Source organism: Phalangium opilio, unplaced genomic scaffold, assembly GCF_054372755.1.
Source record: "Phalangium opilio isolate 3A_F unplaced genomic scaffold, DU_Popi_V2 ptg000246l_1, whole genome shotgun sequence".
NCBI classification, from domain to species: Eukaryota; Metazoa; Arthropoda; class Arachnida; order Opiliones; family Phalangiidae; genus Phalangium; species Phalangium opilio.
In genome coordinates this window covers 5,167,570-5,180,000 of record NW_028324225.1, presented here as the reverse complement: position 1 = coordinate 5,180,000, position 12,431 = coordinate 5,167,570, and the positions used below count along the sequence as shown (strand labels likewise).

Genomic DNA, 12,431 nt, shown 5'->3' with positions numbered 1-12,431 from the left:
ACAAAAGTCACCTCAGACTAATAAGCAAAAGCTTAATATTATTAATTCTAGAAAACAAAGTAGGCTGATGGATGTGGGATTTGAATCCACGCCCTCGAAGAGACTGTTGCCTAAAACCAGCGCCTTAGACCACTCGGCCACTCTACCTGGAAACAAAAGTCACCTCAGACTAATAAGCAAAAGCTTAATATTATTAATTCTAGAAAACAAAGTAGGCTGATAGATGTGGTATTCGAACCCACGCACCGAAGGGAATGGTGCCTTAAACCAGCGCCCTAAACCACTCGGCCACTCTACCTGGAAACAAAAGTCACCTCAGACTAAGCAAAAGCTTCATATTATTAATCCTAGAAAACAAAATAGATTGATATAAGTGGGATTCGAACTCACGCCCTCCTAAGAGACTGGTGCATTAAACCAGGGCCTTAGACCACCCGGCCACTCTACCCGAAAGCAAAAGTAAACTTAGTCTATTAAGGAAAAGCTTCATATTATTAATCCTAGAGAAGAAAATAGGCTGATAGAGGTGGGATTCGGACCCACGCCCCCGAAGAGACTGGTGCCTTAAACTAGCGCCTTAGACCACTCGGCCACTCTACCTGGAAACAAAAGTCACCTCAGACTAATAAGCAAAAGCTTCATATTATTAATCCTAGAAAACAAAGTAGGCTGATAGATGTGGGATTCGAACCCACGCACCGAAGGGAATGGTGCCTTAAACCAGCGCTTTAGACCACCCTACCACTCTACCCGAAAGCAAAAGTAAACTCAGTCTATTAAGCAAAAGCTTCATATTATTAATCCTAGAGAAAAAAATAGGCTGATAGAGGTGGGATTCGAACCCACGCCCCCGAAGAGACTGGTGCCTTAAACCAGCGCCTTAGACCACTTGGCCACTCTACATGGAAGCAAAACTCACCTCAGACTAATAAGCAAAAGCTTCCTATTATTAATCCTAGAAAAAAAAGTAGGCTGATAGATGTGGGATTCGAACCCACGCCCCGAAGGGAATGGTGCCTTAAACCAGCGCTTTAGACCACCCTACCACTCTACCCGAAAGCAAAAGTAAACTCAATCTATTAAGGAAAAGCTTCATATTATTAATCCTAGAGAAGAAAATAGGCTGATAGAGGTGGGATTCTAACCCACGCCCCCGAAGAGACTGGTGCCTAAAACCAGCGCCTTAGACCACTTAGCCACTCAACCTGGAAACAAAAGTCACCTCAGACAAATAAGCAAAAGCTTAATATTATTAATTCTAGAAAACAAAGTAGGCTGATAGATTTGGGATTCTAACCCACGCCCCGAAGGGAATGGTGCCTTAAACCAGCGCTTTAGACCACCCTACCACTCTACCCGAAAGCAAAAGTAAACTCAATCTATTAAGGAAAAGCTTCATATTATTAATCCTAGAGAAGAAAATAGGCTGATAGAGGTGGGATTCGAACCCACGCCCCCGAAGAGACTGGTGCCTAAAACCAACGCCTTAGACCACTTGGCCACTCTACCTGGAAACAAAAGTCACCTCAGACAAATAAGCAAAAGCTTAATATTATTAATTCTAGAAAACAAAGTAGGCTGATAGATGTGGGATTCGAACCCTTGCCCCGAAGGGAATGGTGCCTTAAACCAGCGCCTTAAACCACTCGGCCACTCTACCTGGAAACAAAAGTCACCTCAGACTTATAAGCAAAAGCTTCATATTATTAATCCTAGAAAACAAAATATTTTGATCGAAGTGGGATTCGAACTCACGCCCTCCTAAGAGACTGGTGCCTTAAATTAGCGCCTTAGACCAACCGGCCACTCAACCCGCAAGCAAAAGTAAACTCAGTTTATTAAGCAAAAGCTTCATATTATTAATCCTAGAGAAGAAAATAGGCTGATAGAGGTGGGATTCGAACCCACGCCCCCGAAGAGACTGGTGCCTAAAACCAGCGCCTTAGACCACTCGGCCACTCTACCTGGAAGCAAAAGTCACCTCAGACTAATAAGCAAAAGCTTAATATTATTAATTCTATAAAACAAAGTAGGCTGATAGATGTGGGATTCTAACCCACGCCCCGAAGGCAATGATGCCTTAAACCACTCGGCCACTCTACCTGGAAACAAAAGTCACCTCAGACTTATAAGCAAAAGCTTAATATTATTAATTCTAGAAAACAAAGTAGGCTGATAGATGTGGGATTCGAACCCTTGCCCCGAAGGGAATGGTGCCTTAAACCAGCGCCTTAAACAACTCGGCCACTCTACCTGGAAACAAAAGTCACCTCAGACTTATAAGCAAAAGCTTCATATTATTAATCCTAGAAAACAAAATATTTTGATCGAAGTGGGATTCGAACTCACGCCCTCCTAAGAGACTGGTGCCTTAAATTAGCGCCTTAGACCAACCGGCCACTCAACCCGCAAGCAAAAGTAAACTCAGTTTATTAAGCAAAAGCTTCATATTATTAATCCTAGAGAAGAAAATAGGCTGATAGAGGTGGGATTCGAACCCACGCCCCCGAAGAGACTGGTGCCTAAAACCAGCGCCTTAGACCACTCGGCCACTCTACCTGGAAGCAAAAGTCACCTCAGACTAATAAGCAAAAGCTTAATATTATTAATTCTATAAAACAAAGTAGGCTGATAGATGTGGGATTCTCATCCACGCCCCGAAGGCAATGATGCCTTAAACCAGCGCCTTAAACCACTCGGCCACTCTACCTGGAAACAAAAGTCACCTCAGACTTATAAGCAAAAGCTTCATATTATTAATCCTAGAAAACAAAATATTTTGATCGAAGTGGGATTCGTACTCACGCCCTCCTAAGAGACTGGTGCCTTAAACCAGCGCCTTAGACCAACCGGCCACTCAACCCGCAAGCAAAAGTAAACTCAGTTTATTAAGCAAAAGCTTCATATTATTAATCCTAGAGAACAAATTAGGCTGATAGAGGTGGGATTCGAACCCACGCCCCCGAAAAGACTGGTGCCTTAAACCAGCGCCTTAGACCACTCGGCCACTCTACCTGGAAGCAAAAGTCACCTCAGACTAATAAGCAAAAGCTTATTATTATTAATTCTAGAAAACAGAGTAGGCTGATAGATGTGGGATTCGAACCCTTGCCCCGAAGGGAATGGTGCCTTAAACCAGCGCCTTAAACCACTCGGCCACTCTACCTGGAAACAAAAGTCACCTCAGACTTATAAGCAAAAGCTTCATATTATTAATCCTAGAAAACAAAATATTTTGATCGAAGTGGGATTCGAACTCACGCCCTCCTAAGAGACTGGTGCCTTAAATTAGCGCCTTAGACCAACCGGCCACTCAACCCGCAAGCAAAAGTAAACTCAGTTTATTAAGCAAAAGCTTCATATTATTAATCCTAGAGAACAAAATAGGCTGATAGAGGTGGGATTCGAACCCACGCCCCCGAAGAGACTGGTGCCATAAACCAGCGCCTTAGACCACTTGGCCACTCTACCTGGAAGCAAAACTCACCTCAGACTAATAAGCAAAAGCTTCCTATTATTAATCCTAGAAAACAAAGTAGGCTGATAGATGTGGGATTCGAACCCACGCCCCGAAGGGAATGGTGCCTTAAACCAGCGCTTTAGACCACCCTACCACACTACCCGAAAGCAAAAGTAAACTCAGTCCATTAAGCAAAAGCTTCATATTATTAATCCTAGAGAAGAAAATAGGCTGATAGAGGTGGGACTCGAACACACGCCCCCGAAGAGACTGGTGCCTTAAACCAGCGCCTTAGACCACTTGGCCACTCTACCTGGAAGCAAAACTCACCTCAGACTAATAAGCAAAAGCTTCCTATTATTAATCCTAGAAAACAACGTAGGCTGATAGATGTGGGATTCGAACCCACGCCCCGAAGGGAATGGTGCCTTAAACCAGCGCTTTAGACCAATCTACCACTCTACCCGAAAGCAAAAGTAAACTCAATCTATTAAGGAAAAGCTTCATATTATTAATCCTAGAGAAGAAAATAGGCTGATAGAGGTGGGATTCGAACCCAAGCCCCCGAAGAGACTGGTGCCTAAAACCAGCGCCTTAGACCACTCGGCCACTCTACCTGGAAACAAAAGTCACCTCAGACAAATAAGCAAAAGCTTCATATTATTAATCCTAGAAAACAAAATAGATTGATAGAAGTGGGATTCGAACTCACGCCTTCTTAAGAGACTGGTGCCTTAAACCAGGGCCTTAGACCACCCGGCCACTCTACCCGAAAGAAAAAGTAAACAGTCTATTAAGGTAAAGCTTCATATTATTAATCCTAGAGGAGAAAATAGGCTGATAGAGGTGGGAATCGAACCCACGCCCCCGAAGAGACTGGTGCCTTAAACCAGCGCCTTAGACCACTCGGCCACTCTACCTAGAAACAAAAGTCACCTCAGACTAATAAGCAAAAGCTTAATATTATTAATTCTAGAAAACAAAGTAGGCTGATGGATGTGGGATTCGAATCCACGCCCTCGAAGAGACTGGTGCCTAAAACCAGCGCCTTAGACCACTCGGCCACTCTACCTGGAAACAAAAGTCACCTCAGACTAATAAGCAAAAGCTTAATATTATTAATTCTAGAAAACAAAGTAGGCTGATAGATGTGGTATTCGAACCCACGCACCGAAGGGAATGGTGCCTTAAACCAGCGCCCTAAACCACTCGGCCACTCTACCTGGAAACAAAAGTCACCTCAGACTTATAAGCAAAAGCTTCATATTATTAATCCTAGAATACAAAATAGATTGATATAAGTGGGATTCGAACTCACGCCCTCCTAAGAGACTGGTGCCTTAAACCAGGGCCTTAGACCACCCGACCACTTTACCCGAAAGCAAAAGTAAACTTAGTCTATTAAGCAAAAGCTTCATATTATTAATCCTAGAGAAAAAAATAGGGTGATAGAGGTGGGATTCGAACCCACGCCCCAGAAGAGACTGGTGCCTTAAACCAGCGCCTTAGACCACTTGGCCACTCTACCTGGAAGCAAAACTCACCTCAGACTAATAAGCAAAAGCTTCCTATTATTAATCCTAGAAAACAAAGTAGGCTGATAGATGTGGGATTCGAACCCACGCCCCGAAGGGAATGGTGCCTTAAACCAGCGCTTTAGACCACCCTACCACTCTACCCGAAAGTAAAAGTAAACTCAGTCTATTAAGCAAAAGCTTCATATTATTAATCCTAGAGAAGAAAATAGGCTGATAGAGGTGGGATTCGAACCCACGCCTCCGAAGAGACTGGCGCCTTAAACCAGCGCCTTAGACCACTTGGCCACTCTACCTGGAAGCAAAACTCACCTCAGACTAATAAGCAAAAGCTTCCTATTATTAATCCTAGAAAACAAAGTAGGCTGATAGATGTGGGATTCGAACCCACGCCCCGAAGGGAATGGTGCCTTAAACCAGCGCTTTAGACCACCCTACCACTCTACCCGAAAGCAAAAGTAAACTCAATCTATTAAGGAAAAGCTTCATATTATTAATCCTAGAGAAGAAAATAGGCTGGTAGAGGTGGGATTCGAACCCACGCCCCCGAAGAGACTGGTGCCTAAAACCAGCGCCTCAGACCACTTGGCCACTCTACCTGGAAACAAAAGTCACCTCAGACAAATAAGCAAAAGCTTAATATTATTAATTCTAGAAAACAAAGTAGGCTGATAGATTTGGGATTCTAACCCACGCCCCGAAGGGAATGGTGCCTTAAACCAGCGCTTTAGACCACCCTACCACTCTACCCGAAAGCAAAAGTAAACTCAATCTATTAAGGAAAAGCTACATATTATTAATCCTAGAGAAGAAAATAGGCTGATAGAGGCAGAGCTGTGCTAATTAGCTGACAACTAATTGAATTAGAATTAGCAATTAGGGAAATATTTATGAACTAATTAATTAGCCAATTAGCAATTAGACATAGAAACTAATTCAATTCAATTAGAAATTAGGCATTTATTTATCAAACTAATTAATTAGAATTACTAATTTCTAATTAATTACTTGTCTAATTAAGGTAAAAAAGAGACCATAAGTAAACATAAAAGTTTAAAAGTGCCCATGGATTTAGTACTTTGGTAATGCAAAGTTTAATGTTTTAATGTCATTGAAAAACGGGTACGGAAGCCATGAATTATTCTCGAAAAATGAGACAAGCCTCGAGCCTTCCGTCATGTTAAAATTTGTCTCATTTCTTCATTTTCTTCCCACAGTTCCTATAATGGACCCCTGAGTTGTAAATACATGCGCACTGCTATTAATTCGAGTAGGTAAAACAGTCGAAATTTCGAAATGGGGCAGTTGCGAACTACGTAGTTTTCTACTAGTACTAGTATTCTCTCATGTTTGAGGAGCTGAAAAATTTAGAGTAGCACTAAGGTTTCCTCATCGATATAATAAGGCTTTTTCATATTCAAATAGATGAATCAAGAGTTAATTCCTCGATTTTTTTACAACAAATTGGCGTAAAAGATTAATTGAAAATTCAATTAGCTAATTAGTTAATCCTAAATCTAATTAAATTTTAATTAGATAATTACCTTTCCGATTCATACTAATTAATTAGAATTACTTCTCAATTAACACTAAGGTAATTAAAATACAATTACCATTTTCAATTAGTAAATTTTGCTAATTAATTAGAAATTCAATTAGCTAACTAATTAATTAGCACAGCTCTGGATAGAGGTGGGATTCGAACCCAGGCCCCCGAAGAGACTGGTGCCTTAAACTAGCGCCTTAGACCACTCGGCCACTCTACCTGGAAACAAAAGTCACCTCAGACTAATAAGCAAAAGCTTAATATTATTAATTCTAGAAAACAAAGTAGGCTGATGGATGTGGGATTCGAATCCACGCCCTCGAAGAGACTGGTGCCTAAAACCAGCGCCTTAGACCACCCTACCACTCTACCCGAAAGCAAAAGTAAACTCAGTCTATTAAGCAAAAGCTTCATATTATTAATCCTAGAGAAGAAAATAGGCTGATACAGGTGGGATTCGAACCCACGCCTCCGAAGAGACTGGTGCCTTAAACCAGCGCCTTAAACCACTCGGCCACTCTACCTGGAAACAAAAGTCACCTCAGACTTATAAGCAAAAGCTTCATATTATTAATCCTAGAAATCAAAATAGATTGATAGAAGTGGGATTCGAACTCACGCCCTCCTAAGAGACTGGTGCCTTAAACCAGGGCCTTAGACCACCCGACCACTTTACCCGAAAGCAAAAGTAAACTTAGTCTATTAAGGAAAAGCTTCATATTATTAATCCTAGAGAAGAAAATAGGCTGATAGAGGTGGGATTCGGACCCACGCCCTCGAAGAGACTGGTGCCTAAAACCAGCGCCTTAGACCACTCGGCCACTCTACCTGGAAACAAAATTCACCTCAGACTAATAAGCAAAAGCTTAATATTATTAATTCTAGAAAACAAAGTAGGCTGATAGATGTGGTATTCGAACCCACGCCCCGAAGGGAATGGTGCCTTAAACCAGCGCTTTAGACCACCCTACCACTCTACCCGAAAGCATAAGTAAACTCAGTCTATTAATCAAAAGCTTCACATTATTAATCCTAGATAAGAAAATAGGCTGATAGAGGTGGGATTCGAACCCACGCCCCCGAAGAGACTGGTGCCTTAAACCAGCGCCTTAGACCACTCGGCCACTCTACCTGGAAACAAAAGTCACCTCAGACTAATAAGCAAAAGCTTCATATTATTAATCCTAGAAAACAAAATAGATTGATAGAAGTGGGATTCGAACTCACGCCCTCCTAAGAGACTGGTGCCTTAAACCAGCGCCTTAGACCAACCGGCCACTCAACCCGCAAGCAAAAGTAAACTCAGTTTATTAAGCAAAAGCTTCATATTATTAATCCTAGAGAACAAAATAGGCTGATAGAGGTGGGATTCGATCCCACGCCCCCAAAGAGACTGGTGCCTTAAACCAGCGCCTTAGACCACTAGACCACTCTACCTGGAAACAAAACTCACCTCAGACTAATAAGAAAAGCTTCATATTATTAATCCTAGAGAATAAAACAGGCTGATAGAGGTGGGATTCGAACCCACGCCCCCGAAGAGACTGGTGCCTTAAACCAGCGCCTTAGACAACTTGGCCACTCTACCTGGAAGCAAAACTCACCTCAGACTAATAAGCAAAAGCTTCCTATTATTAATCCTAGAAAACAAAGTAGGCTGATAGATGTGGGATTCGAACTCACGCCAAGAAGGCAATGGTGCCTTTAACCAGCGCTTTAGACCACCCTACCACTCTACCCGAAAGCGAAAGTAAACTCAGTCTATTAAGGAAAAGCTTCATATTATTAATCCTAGGGAAGAAAATAGGCTGATAGAGGTGGGATTCGAACCCACGCCCCCGAAGAGACTGGTGCCTTAAACCAGCGCCTTAGACCACTCGGCCACTCTACCTGGAAACTAAAGTCACCTCAGACTTATAAGCAAAAGCTTCATATTATTAGTCCTAGAAAACAAAATAGCCTGATGGAAGTGGGATTTGAACTCACGCCCTCTAAAGAGAATGGTGCCTTAAACCAGCGCCTTAGACCAACCGGCCACTCAACCCGCAAGTAAAAGTAAACTCAGTTTATTAAGCAAAAGTTTCATATTATTAATCCTAGAGAACAAAATAGGCTGATAGAGGTGGGATTCGATCCCACGCCCCCAAAGAGACTGGTGCCTTAAACCAACGCCTTAGACCACTCGGCCACTCTACCTGGAAACAAGACTCACCTCAGACGAATAAGAAAAGCTTCATATTATTAATCCTAGAGAACAAAATTGGCTGATAGAGGTGGGATTCGAACCCACGCCCCCGAAGAGACTGGTGCTTAAACCACTTGGCCACTCTACCTGGAAACAGAACTCACCTCGGACTAATAAGCAAAAGCTTCCTATTATTAATCCCAGAAAACAAAGTAGGCTAATGGATGTGGGATTCGAATCCACGCCCTCGAAGAGATTGGTGCTTAAAACCAGCGCCTTAGACCACTCGGCCACTCTATCTGGAAACAGAACTCACCTCAGACTAATAAGCAAAAGCTTCCTATTATTAATCCTAGAAAACAAAGTAGGCTGATAGATGTGGGATTCGACCCCACGCCCCCAAAGAGACTGGTGCCTTAAACCAGCGCCTTAGACCACCCTATCACTCTAACCGAAAGCAAAAGTAAACTCAGTCTATTAAGGAAAAGCTTCATATTATTAATCCTAGAGAAGAAAATAGGCTGATAGAGGTGGGATTCGAACCCACGCCCCCGAAGAGACTGGTGACTTAAACCAGCTGCTTAGACCACTCGGCCACTCTACCTGGAATCAAAAGTCACCTCAGACTAATAAGCAAAAGCTTCATATTACTAATTCTAGAAAACAAAGTAGGCTGATGGATGTGGGATTCGAATCCACGCCCTCGAAGAGACTGGTGCCTAAAACCAGCGCCTTAGACCACTCGGCCACTCTACCTGCAAACAAAAGTCACCTCAGACTAATAAGCAAAAGCTTAATAGTATTAATTCTAGAAAACAAAGTTGGCTGATAGATGTGGGATTCAAACCCTTGCCCCGAAGGGTATGGTGCCTTAAACCAGCGCCTTAAACAACTCGGCCACTCTACCTGGAAACAAAAGTCACCTCAGACTTATAAGCAAAAGCTTCATATTATTAATCCTAGAAAACAAAATAGATTGATAGAAGTGGGATTCGAACTCACGCCCTCCTAAGAGACTGGTGCCTTAAACCAGCGCCTTAGACCACTAGGCCACTCTACTTGGAAACAAAACTCACCTCAGACTAATAAGAAAAGATTCATATTATTAATCCTAGAGAATAAAACAGGCTGATAGAGGTGGGATTCGAACCCACGCCCCCGAAGAGACTGGTGCCTTAAACCAGCGCCTTAGACCACTCGGCCACTACCTGGAAACAAAAGTCACCTCAGACTAATAAGCAAAAGGTTAATTTTATTAATTCTAGAAAACAAAGTAGGCTTATGGATGTGGGATTTGAATCCACGCCCTCGAAGAGACTAGTGCCTAAAACCAGCGCCTTAGACCACTCGGCCACTCTACCTTGAAACAAAAGTCACCTCAGACTAATAAGCAAAAGCTTAATATTATTAATTCTAGAAAACAAAGTAGGCTGATAGATGTGTTATTCTAACCCACGCCCCGAAGGGAATGGTGCCTTAAACCAGCGCCTTAAACCACTCGGCCACTCTACCTGGAAACAAAAGTCACCTCAGACTTATAAGCAAAAGCTTCATATTATTAATCCTAGAAAACAAAATAGATTGATAGAAGTGGGATTCGAACCCACGCCCCCGAAGAGACTGGTGCCTTAAACTAGCGCCTTAGACCACTCGGCCACTCTACCTGGAAACAAAAGTCACCTCAGACTAATAAGCAAAAGCTTAATATTATTAATTCTAGAAAACAAAGTAGGCTGATGGATGTGGGATTCGAATCCACGCCCTCGAAGAGACTGGTGCCTAAAACCAGCGCCTTAGACCACTCGGCCACTCTACCTGGAAACAAAATTCACCTCAGACTAATAAGCAAAAGCTTAATATTATTAATTCTAGAAAACAAAGTAGGCTGATAGTTGTGGTATTCGAACCCACGCCCCGAAGGGAATGGTGCTTTAAACCAGCGCCTTAAACCACTCGGCCACTCTACCTGTAAAGACAAGGAACTCAGACTGATAAGCAAAAGCTTCATATTATTAATCCTAGAAAACAAAATAGATTGATAGAAGTGGGATTCGATCCCACGCCCCCGAAGAGACTGGTCCCTTAAACCAGCGCCTTAACCCACTCGGCCACTCAACCTGGAAACAAAAGTCACCTCAGTCTAATAAGCAAAAGCATAATATTATTAATTCTAGAAAACAAAGTAGGCTGATGGATGTGGGATTCGAATCCACGCCCTCGAAGAGACTGGTGCCTAAAACCAGCGCCTTAGACCACTCGGCCACTCTACCTGGAAACAAAGGTCACCTCAGACTAATAAGCAAAAGCTTAATATTATTAATTCTAGAAAACAAAGTAGGCTGATATATGTGGTATTCGAACCCACGCCCCGAAGGGAATGGTGCCTTAAACCAGCGCCTAAAATTACTCAGCCACTCTATCTGGAAACAAAAGTCACCTCAGATTTATAAGCAAAAGCTTCATATTTTTAATCCTAGAAAACAAAATAGATTGATAGAAGTGGGATTCGAACCCACGCCCCCGAAGAGACTGGTGCCTTAAACTAGCGCCTTAGACCACTCGGCCACTCTACCTGGAAACAAAAGTCACCTCAGACTAATAAGCAAAAGCTTAATATTATTAATTCTAGAAAACAAAGTAGGCTGATGGATGTGGGATTCGAATCCACGCCCTCGAAGAGACTGGTGCCTAAAACCAGCGCCTTAGACCACTCGGCCACTCTACCTGGAAACAAAATTCACCTCAGACTAATAAGCAAAAGCTTAATATTATTAATTCTAGAAAACAAAGTAGGCTGATAGATGTGGTATTCGAACCCACGCCCCGAAGGGAATGGTGCTTTAAACCAGCGCCTTAAACCACTCGGCCACTCTACCTGGAAAGACAAGGAACTCAGACTAATAAGCAAAAGCTTCATATTATTAATCCTAGAAAACAAAATAGATTGATAGAAGTGGGATTCGAACCCACGCCCCCGAAGAGACTGGTGCCTTAAACTAGCGCCTTAGACCACTCGGCCACTCTACCTGGAAACAAAAGTCACCTCAGACTAATAAGAAAAAGCTTAATATTATTAATTCTAGAAAACAAAGTAGGCTGATGGATGTGGGATTCGAATCCACGCCCTCGAAGAGACTGGTGCCTAAAACCAGCGCCTTAGACCACTCGGCCACTCTACCTGGAAACAAAAGTCACCTCAGACTAATAAGCAAAAGCTTAATATTATTAATTCTAGAAAACAAAGTAGGCTGATATATGTGGTATTCGAACCCACGCCCCGAAGGGAATGGTGCCTTAAACCAGCGCTTTAGACCACCCTACCACTCTACCCGAAAGCATAAGTAAACTCAGTCTATTAAGGAAAAGCTTCATATTTTTAATCCTAGAAAACAAAATAGATTGATAGAAGTGGGATTCGAACCCACGCCCCCGAAGAGACTGGTGCCTTAAACTAGCGCCTTAGACCACTCGGCCACTCTACCTGGAAACAAAAGTCACCTCAGACTAATAAGCAAAAGCTTAATATTATTAATTCTAGAAAACAAAGTAGGCTGATGGATGTGGGATTCGAATCCACGCCCTCGAAGAGACTGGTGCCTAAAACCAGCGCCTTAGACCACTCGGCCACTCTACCTGGAAACAAAATTCACCTCAGACTAATAAGCAAAAGCTTAATATTATTAATTCTAGAATACAAAGTAGGCT

The 12,431-nt window shown here is 42.6% G+C and overlaps 33 non-coding genes across 33 annotated transcripts; all 33 read right to left on the bottom strand.

The window, feature by feature from the left end:
- Positions 1-518: 518 nt before the first annotated feature.
- Positions 519-600, bottom strand: TRNAL-AAG (transfer RNA leucine (anticodon AAG)). The gene has a single exon. It is a non-coding gene; the product is annotated as a tRNA-Leu (tRNA).
- Positions 601-821: 221 nt separating this feature from the next.
- On the bottom strand, positions 822-903 carry TRNAL-AAG (transfer RNA leucine (anticodon AAG)). The gene has a single exon. It is a non-coding gene; the product is annotated as a tRNA-Leu (tRNA).
- Positions 904-1,427: 524 nt separating this feature from the next.
- Positions 1,428-1,509, bottom strand: TRNAL-UAG (transfer RNA leucine (anticodon UAG)). Its single transcript has one exon. It is a non-coding gene; the product is annotated as a tRNA-Leu (tRNA).
- Positions 1,510-1,883: 374 nt separating this feature from the next.
- Positions 1,884-1,965, bottom strand: TRNAL-UAG (transfer RNA leucine (anticodon UAG)). Its single transcript has one exon. It is a non-coding gene; the product is annotated as a tRNA-Leu (tRNA).
- A 512-nt stretch (positions 1,966-2,477) lies between these two features.
- Positions 2,478-2,559, bottom strand: TRNAL-UAG (transfer RNA leucine (anticodon UAG)). The gene has a single exon. It is a non-coding gene; the product is annotated as a tRNA-Leu (tRNA).
- A 374-nt stretch (positions 2,560-2,933) lies between these two features.
- Positions 2,934-3,015, bottom strand: TRNAL-AAG (transfer RNA leucine (anticodon AAG)). Its single transcript has one exon. It is a non-coding gene; the product is annotated as a tRNA-Leu (tRNA).
- A 374-nt stretch (positions 3,016-3,389) lies between these two features.
- On the bottom strand, positions 3,390-3,471 carry TRNAH-AUG (transfer RNA histidin (anticodon AUG)). The gene has a single exon. It is a non-coding gene; the product is annotated as a tRNA-His (tRNA).
- A 221-nt stretch (positions 3,472-3,692) lies between these two features.
- On the bottom strand, positions 3,693-3,774 carry TRNAL-AAG (transfer RNA leucine (anticodon AAG)). The gene has a single exon. It is a non-coding gene; the product is annotated as a tRNA-Leu (tRNA).
- Positions 3,775-3,995: 221 nt separating this feature from the next.
- On the bottom strand, positions 3,996-4,077 carry TRNAL-UAG (transfer RNA leucine (anticodon UAG)). The gene has a single exon. It is a non-coding gene; the product is annotated as a tRNA-Leu (tRNA).
- A 221-nt stretch (positions 4,078-4,298) lies between these two features.
- Positions 4,299-4,380, bottom strand: TRNAL-AAG (transfer RNA leucine (anticodon AAG)). Its single transcript has one exon. It is a non-coding gene; the product is annotated as a tRNA-Leu (tRNA).
- A 70-nt stretch (positions 4,381-4,450) lies between these two features.
- On the bottom strand, positions 4,451-4,532 carry TRNAL-UAG (transfer RNA leucine (anticodon UAG)). Its single transcript has one exon. It is a non-coding gene; the product is annotated as a tRNA-Leu (tRNA).
- A 374-nt stretch (positions 4,533-4,906) lies between these two features.
- TRNAL-AAG (transfer RNA leucine (anticodon AAG)) lies at positions 4,907-4,988 on the bottom strand. The gene has a single exon. It is a non-coding gene; the product is annotated as a tRNA-Leu (tRNA).
- Positions 4,989-5,209: 221 nt separating this feature from the next.
- On the bottom strand, positions 5,210-5,291 carry TRNAL-AAG (transfer RNA leucine (anticodon AAG)). The gene has a single exon. It is a non-coding gene; the product is annotated as a tRNA-Leu (tRNA).
- Positions 5,292-5,512: 221 nt separating this feature from the next.
- Positions 5,513-5,594, bottom strand: TRNAL-UAG (transfer RNA leucine (anticodon UAG)). The gene has a single exon. It is a non-coding gene; the product is annotated as a tRNA-Leu (tRNA).
- Positions 5,595-6,679: 1,085 nt separating this feature from the next.
- On the bottom strand, positions 6,680-6,761 carry TRNAL-AAG (transfer RNA leucine (anticodon AAG)). The gene has a single exon. It is a non-coding gene; the product is annotated as a tRNA-Leu (tRNA).
- A 222-nt stretch (positions 6,762-6,983) lies between these two features.
- TRNAL-AAG (transfer RNA leucine (anticodon AAG)) lies at positions 6,984-7,065 on the bottom strand. The gene has a single exon. It is a non-coding gene; the product is annotated as a tRNA-Leu (tRNA).
- A 223-nt stretch (positions 7,066-7,288) lies between these two features.
- On the bottom strand, positions 7,289-7,370 carry TRNAL-UAG (transfer RNA leucine (anticodon UAG)). The gene has a single exon. It is a non-coding gene; the product is annotated as a tRNA-Leu (tRNA).
- Positions 7,371-7,591: 221 nt separating this feature from the next.
- Positions 7,592-7,673, bottom strand: TRNAL-AAG (transfer RNA leucine (anticodon AAG)). The gene has a single exon. It is a non-coding gene; the product is annotated as a tRNA-Leu (tRNA).
- A 223-nt stretch (positions 7,674-7,896) lies between these two features.
- Positions 7,897-7,978, bottom strand: TRNAL-AAG (transfer RNA leucine (anticodon AAG)). The gene has a single exon. It is a non-coding gene; the product is annotated as a tRNA-Leu (tRNA).
- A 69-nt stretch (positions 7,979-8,047) lies between these two features.
- Positions 8,048-8,129, bottom strand: TRNAL-AAG (transfer RNA leucine (anticodon AAG)). Its single transcript has one exon. It is a non-coding gene; the product is annotated as a tRNA-Leu (tRNA).
- Positions 8,130-8,350: 221 nt separating this feature from the next.
- TRNAL-AAG (transfer RNA leucine (anticodon AAG)) lies at positions 8,351-8,432 on the bottom strand. The gene has a single exon. It is a non-coding gene; the product is annotated as a tRNA-Leu (tRNA).
- A 223-nt stretch (positions 8,433-8,655) lies between these two features.
- On the bottom strand, positions 8,656-8,737 carry TRNAL-AAG (transfer RNA leucine (anticodon AAG)). Its single transcript has one exon. It is a non-coding gene; the product is annotated as a tRNA-Leu (tRNA).
- Positions 8,738-9,400: 663 nt separating this feature from the next.
- Positions 9,401-9,482, bottom strand: TRNAL-UAG (transfer RNA leucine (anticodon UAG)). Its single transcript has one exon. It is a non-coding gene; the product is annotated as a tRNA-Leu (tRNA).
- A 221-nt stretch (positions 9,483-9,703) lies between these two features.
- Positions 9,704-9,786, bottom strand: TRNAL-AAG (transfer RNA leucine (anticodon AAG)). The gene has a single exon. It is a non-coding gene; the product is annotated as a tRNA-Leu (tRNA).
- Positions 9,787-10,308: 522 nt separating this feature from the next.
- TRNAL-AAG (transfer RNA leucine (anticodon AAG)) lies at positions 10,309-10,390 on the bottom strand. The gene has a single exon. It is a non-coding gene; the product is annotated as a tRNA-Leu (tRNA).
- A 70-nt stretch (positions 10,391-10,460) lies between these two features.
- TRNAL-UAG (transfer RNA leucine (anticodon UAG)) lies at positions 10,461-10,542 on the bottom strand. Its single transcript has one exon. It is a non-coding gene; the product is annotated as a tRNA-Leu (tRNA).
- A 372-nt stretch (positions 10,543-10,914) lies between these two features.
- On the bottom strand, positions 10,915-10,996 carry TRNAL-UAG (transfer RNA leucine (anticodon UAG)). The gene has a single exon. It is a non-coding gene; the product is annotated as a tRNA-Leu (tRNA).
- Positions 10,997-11,217: 221 nt separating this feature from the next.
- On the bottom strand, positions 11,218-11,299 carry TRNAL-AAG (transfer RNA leucine (anticodon AAG)). The gene has a single exon. It is a non-coding gene; the product is annotated as a tRNA-Leu (tRNA).
- Positions 11,300-11,369: 70 nt separating this feature from the next.
- Positions 11,370-11,451, bottom strand: TRNAL-UAG (transfer RNA leucine (anticodon UAG)). Its single transcript has one exon. It is a non-coding gene; the product is annotated as a tRNA-Leu (tRNA).
- A 220-nt stretch (positions 11,452-11,671) lies between these two features.
- TRNAL-AAG (transfer RNA leucine (anticodon AAG)) lies at positions 11,672-11,753 on the bottom strand. The gene has a single exon. It is a non-coding gene; the product is annotated as a tRNA-Leu (tRNA).
- A 70-nt stretch (positions 11,754-11,823) lies between these two features.
- On the bottom strand, positions 11,824-11,905 carry TRNAL-UAG (transfer RNA leucine (anticodon UAG)). The gene has a single exon. It is a non-coding gene; the product is annotated as a tRNA-Leu (tRNA).
- Positions 11,906-12,126: 221 nt separating this feature from the next.
- On the bottom strand, positions 12,127-12,208 carry TRNAL-AAG (transfer RNA leucine (anticodon AAG)). Its single transcript has one exon. It is a non-coding gene; the product is annotated as a tRNA-Leu (tRNA).
- A 70-nt stretch (positions 12,209-12,278) lies between these two features.
- Positions 12,279-12,360, bottom strand: TRNAL-UAG (transfer RNA leucine (anticodon UAG)). Its single transcript has one exon. It is a non-coding gene; the product is annotated as a tRNA-Leu (tRNA).
- Between the last annotated feature and the right edge of the window lie 71 nt (positions 12,361-12,431).